Raw genomic sequence first — 6,000 nt, forward strand, 5'->3', positions numbered from 1 at the left:
AAATAAAACACACCTTAAAGATGAAATGTAAAACATACGGTATATAGAATAATTCTTTTTATCAGAATTCTTTTTGTCAGAACCTTCAGCTTAATTTGTACCATTATTAGCTGAAATGAATCCATTCCTCTAGTAAGCGTCTCTTATCAGTAAGCAGAACGCTCTTTACCTCACTTCTAACCTTGAGCAGTGAGCAGTAAAATCATAGCTACAAGAAACTTCTTGGAAATTTTTTTTTTTTTTTCAAACATCCTTGAAGTTACAGAAGGTATCAGCGCTGTGCTCTTATACACCAGAATATAATCTTGGACAGTGGCACACATACTTATTACTTAGTAGGAAAAAAACAATTTGCGTAGAACTTATTAGGATAGATGTGTACACATATATACACATATATATATATAAAGACTTGTTAAATAAAGTTACATAGACATATATATATATTTTACTGTAGTAAACTACTTCTTCTTAGAAATATCATACGTTGGGGACACACACTTAAAGAAAATCTGCTTACAATATATATTGGGATACATATATATACTTTTTAAATAGAAATGTGTAAGTTACAATAATAAGTTACTACAGGCTCCTTATACCATCGGGTTCTTAATAAGTGCACAAAATTCTGCGTTTGATCTTTACCAATTATCACTTTTCTCTTGACATTCCTAATAAAACGTACTTTTTCTCTCTGACTCCTCCTGACACTTACGTACAACACTAACACGTCTAATAGACCGGACTTCTTCAAACAGTCTCATTGCTTTTCCCTCCAACAAACCTTTATCTAAACTTTCCTCACCATCAGGTAATAATATTCATTATTAAATGTGCAAAACAGTTGTTAGACTCTATCGGAGAGTCCTGTGCCCGCCCCCTCAGTGACACTAAGCAGTATGGGCGGAGGACAGAAATGCCAGGAGTTAAAATGGCCACCGGACTAGATAACCGGATATAGGGGTGTTGGCTTAAGGTATGGTTTTGAGACGTCACAATTATAATACAGACGTGGATGATATGAGGGAGTGGTCGGCTTTCAGTCGCCATCTTTGATTACAGAAAAGTGGCGTACCTGAATAAATACATGTTTTATGATAGGGACAACAGAAAATTATCAACATTTTGTAACAAGTCACATACTACTTCTAAAGGGGAACACCAGCTAAGTAAGACTGGCTGAAATACAACAGTATATAATGTAGGAGCGTACATTACATTACACTAACAGCTCTGATTCTTTTTTTTTCCTAATGCTGCTTGCATGTGATCTGCAGCCCTCAGAGCTGGTTGATGACCTTGTACAAAACATAACAAACAACACACATTATGTACTTTGTATGCTGCTTCACTACGCAGCATTAATTAACCTCTTCAGCTCTCTCAGTACTGTATCTAGCAATGAGCTGGACTGTTCTCCTTGTCTGAGTACGTGGCTTTGTACTTAGACACTTACATGGCAATATACACTATTTGAGGTTAGGCTGCCCACCTCCACAAAGGCATTGGTCTTACTATCAGGTCAGGGGCACTTTAAATCAAAGTAACTACTTCAACAGCCGACCAAGGGGAAGATTCCTGCAGAACAAAGGGTCTATATGCCACCATTGGAGGTAGGTTGGCTTTTTGCAGGATCTGGGGTTTGTATACAGATATAAACTGGGTACAATGGTGTAACATAATGATGTGGCTTGGGTCTGCCACACACACTACAATATTCTGTCTTATCTAGATATTGTTGGTCACCGGCACATGTCCACCCAGCTGGACCTGTGCTTCCCACCCATTATCCTGAATGTTTTCCTTCTGTCTGACCCTCTGGCTCTCATCTATCTACTCCACACCCTCCTCTCTTAGAACTCTAATCCTCGATTCCCCCTTAGGGATAGTACTTACATTGACCCCTAAGGTTCCTGGAAATTCCAAGGACCCATTTGCCCTGCATGTTACATGTAAGTCTGGTTACCTACCCACAAGGCAAAAATAAGTGTGCACAGGAGTGTAAGGAGTTTCCCTGGTGTTGGTCAGAGAGCCAGAGGTTGGTGGGGCTAAGGCATGTATCTGCCTTCATATCAAACCTCCTAAAGATCTGCTCTAGATCTTACACTGCATCTTCTCATGCCCGTCGCTAACTATCTCTTAGCTATTCAATTTCCCATAGCCCTCCCATAAAGATGATGAGTTCCTGTTTTTTAGTGAACATCTGTCCCATTCTCGCACCTAGGTAGCTTATTGGGGATTGTCCAGACCTATCTAGGTCTTATAGTAGGCTCCTGCTTGCGGCGGGATGCCTTCCCTCTTTGCCTTCCTCCTAAGCGGCGAGAATAATCCACGGGTCTATTGATCCATGGCGCCTACATCTTGTACCGAATCGACAGGGCACAAGCAAGGAGTGGAATTAATACAAGTACTATTTCCACTGGTCACCGAACAGATTGTTTTCACTTCCGGAACCCATTCATACAGAGAGTCTATGCGCCTACTGTCCGTGACCTTGCAGCTGCCCTCGATGCCATGCTGTATTACAAGGGTTAAGCATTAATCACAGCCTCCCCGTAAGGACGTACAAGTGAATAAGTTCGCCAATCCCTTTCCTTAATTCAGCATGAATACAGCAACAGCTTATCTCAATCACACCACAGTTTGCGACGGCAATGCAGCACTTTAACCTTGTCCTATCCTGGGTTACAGAGTTCTTTGTCTAACAAATAGACTCAGCTTTACAAACATATATAGAGAACGCAGGTGTGACGGGAGTCTGATTAGATCCGTTCCCCTGAGGCACAGATAGTACGTAAGAAAGGAAATCTTTCTTACCTGGCCAGTTATATCTGCGCGTCAGATGACGGATAAATCACCGCATCCCGTCTGTCTGCGTTCTGGTTTGCAAGGGGCTGAGTCCCTGTTCGGGCGCCAAATGATAAGGTTAAATTTACATGTTGACATCTCTCTTTGGAGAGAAGCCAAAAACCCAGGTAAAGGATGGTTTTTAAATTATATCTAGAGTTGGAATCTGCAGTATTACCAGCTCGTTACTTATACGTCACTGACACAGATAAGACAATGTATCATGATTATAAGCCTGGAGAAATGGCCCAAGTTTTATTATGGTCATCACATTTTATAGACAGATAAAATATAGGGTGGTAACAAATGCTAATAAGGCATAGATGAGGCGGTGCTAGTGATTTAGATATTCAGTCATGCGCAATGGCATCTATATTAGTATCCATTATTATTATTCAAAAAGGTCAAAAAGGTTAAAACAAATACATTCTGTACAAAGATACTTTTTCATGAATCCAAGAGCACAATGTATTTGTTTTCCATAAATTGTTTATAGATAAGAGTCTCTGGGTCCTTGGGGATTGTGTCTACAAATGATAAATTTCCAGGAGTTGTTCTCAGTGACGTGCTTCCAGCATTCCTCTTCTTTATCCAGAACATCTCTCTGTCACCCTCTGATCACGCTCTGATCACACTCTAGTCTCTTAAGAGGGCAATATATATAGGTGTAGTCATATAGGTACGGTGCAAGTAGGTAAAATCACATCGCTGGCCTTATCAAGAGATAGCAGGAGAGACAGAGAAGGGGGAGGTATACAGAGATAGCAGGAGAGACAGAGAAGGGGGGAGATATACAGAGATAGCAGGAGAGACAGAGAAGGGGGAGATATACAGAGATAGCAGGAGATGGAGACAGAGAAGGGGGAGATATACAGAGATAGCAGGAGAGACAGAGAAGGGGGAGATATACAGAGATAGCAGGAGAGACAGAGAAGGGGGAGATATACAGAGATAGCAGGAGATGGAGACAGAGAAGGGGGAGATTTACAGAGATAGCAGGAGAGACAGAGAAGGGGGAGATATACAGAGATAGCAGGAGAGACAGAGAAGGGGGAGATATACAGAGATAGCAGGAGAGACAGAGAAGGGGGAGATATACAGAGATAGCAGGAGAGACAGAGAAGGGGGGAGATATACAGAGATAGCAGGAGAGACAGAGAAGGGGGGAGATATACAGAGATAGCAGGAGATGGAGACAGAGAAGGGGGAGGTATACAGAGATAGCAGGAGAGACAGAGAAGGGGGGAGATATACAGAGATAGCAGGAGATGGAGACAGAGAAGGGGGAGATATACAGAGATAGCAGGACATGGAGTGACAGAGTGAGGTGTTAGTGCACACTGTATATCACCCTGCTTTCCTAGGTGCAGACACATCTTTATGTCCTCCTGATTCCTGTGAGTGGCTAATGTTCTGACCACTTTCTAAGCTTGTTTTATCAGCACCTGGGAAAGTTGGGTGGTTATCAAGAAGTGCATTATTCTCTTTCTCTTCACCTCACACTCTGTCTCTCACTTCATCCTCCCCCTTCTCTGTCTCTCCATTTCCTACTATCTCTGTATATCTCGCTCTCTTTCTGTCTCCATGTTATTATAAGATCACAATTTTCCAGCTGTGATGAAAGCATGTGCAGGAATTACATATATACTTATGCCCTTCAGTTTGATTCACACAGGCAGGCACTCAGCTTTCCCAGGTGATGATAAGTCACTGTGTAAGGGTTACATTCCCTCTGCAGGCTGAGGCAGGAGGGGCTGTGGGGTGTGTGATGTGATATCCTGGGCTGATCTTTTATGGCCCCATGGTCTTAGCAGCAGTAGGTGTAACTGAGGGGGCTGTCTTAGCAGCAGTAGGCGTTACTGAGGGGGCTGGCTTAGCAGCCGGGGGCGTTACTGAGGGGGTTGTCTTAGCAGCAGTGGGCATTACTGAGGGGGCAGGCTTAGCAGCCGGGGGCATTACTGAGGGGGTTGTCTTAGCAGCAGTGGGCGTTACTGAGGGGGGGGGGCTGGCTTAGCAGCAGTGGGCATGGCTGAGGGGGTTGGCTTAGCAGCAGTAAGTGTTACTGAGGGGGCTGGCTTAGCAGCAGTAGGTGTTACTGAGGGGGCTGGCTTAGCAGCAGTGAGCGTTACTGAGGGGGCAGGCTTAGCGAGTGGATGACAAAATAATAATCATGACAATTATTTAACGACGTCTTTTTTAAACAGCAGACGTTAGTTTTTTTTTTAAAATCAGATAATTTTTATTAACACGTTCATTGCAGTGCAGTCACATAGTCAATACATGTAGAGGATAAAGTAATTAGTAAGCTCAGCTCACCCAGTCTGTGCACGACCAAAAACAAGACGGATAATGTGAAAATCACAAGAGAAGGTCAGCACATCCACGATAAAAGCTTTGTCTTTATTTCTTGTTCCATTAAAAAGTAGCAAATAGGCAGATACAAAAATAGAAAGTACATAGTCAATACACATCAAGTATACAATTTTTGAACAGCATATCAGTTCGGATACATATCGAATTGAAATATACACCATACAGTATCTAGTGCATAATATATATGGGACAGGCAATAAGCTACATCTGCAATGTAACCACCATTTTCTACATTTTCCTACTAATCAAACCAGACAAAACTTGACACAAAGAACATAAGTAACTCCCCCCCTCCACATGTATGTCATGATATTGTCGAATATGTCACATCCCACAGATCGCTCGACACCCCATGTCGGTATTGCGAGATGTCAGATATGAAAAGAACATGTATAGTGGAAAAACACATAAAACAAATTCCCAAACTTAAAATTGCTATGGGTCTCACTGTATGTCATGTATAACTATCTATACTCCCTACAAGGGGGTTCCAAGCCTCTTTTCATGCCTGTTAGAAACCTCCGTATACCCACCAGTGGCTACCCGGTTAGGGAGGGAACATGCAATACTACAGTCTTGTTCTACCATTATATGATTTATCTGGCCATTGCGTTAAGAAACTGCTGAATGGGATTTCTACATGTTTGCAGTAGTATTTGGGTCGGTATGCCCGGCGTGTCCAACCATCTCCCCCAGATTTGCTCAAATTTGCGGAGACATTTCCTTTTAACGTATACACCCCTTTCTAGCCTAATAATATTGTTCATTCTGTTCAAG

The 6,000-nt window shown here is 42.4% G+C and overlaps 1 protein-coding gene across 1 annotated transcript in view; it reads right to left on the minus strand.

Moving 5' to 3' along the window:
• The window catches only part of LOC138766301 (class I histocompatibility antigen, F10 alpha chain), a 223,764-nt gene that overhangs the window by 110,261 nt on the left and 107,503 nt on the right, over positions 1–6,000 (minus strand). The window lies entirely within an intron of this gene.

The sequence above is a fragment of the Dendropsophus ebraccatus genome, chromosome 10 (assembly GCF_027789765.1).
Source record: "Dendropsophus ebraccatus isolate aDenEbr1 chromosome 10, aDenEbr1.pat, whole genome shotgun sequence".
NCBI classification, from domain to species: Eukaryota; Metazoa; Chordata; class Amphibia; order Anura; family Hylidae; genus Dendropsophus; species Dendropsophus ebraccatus.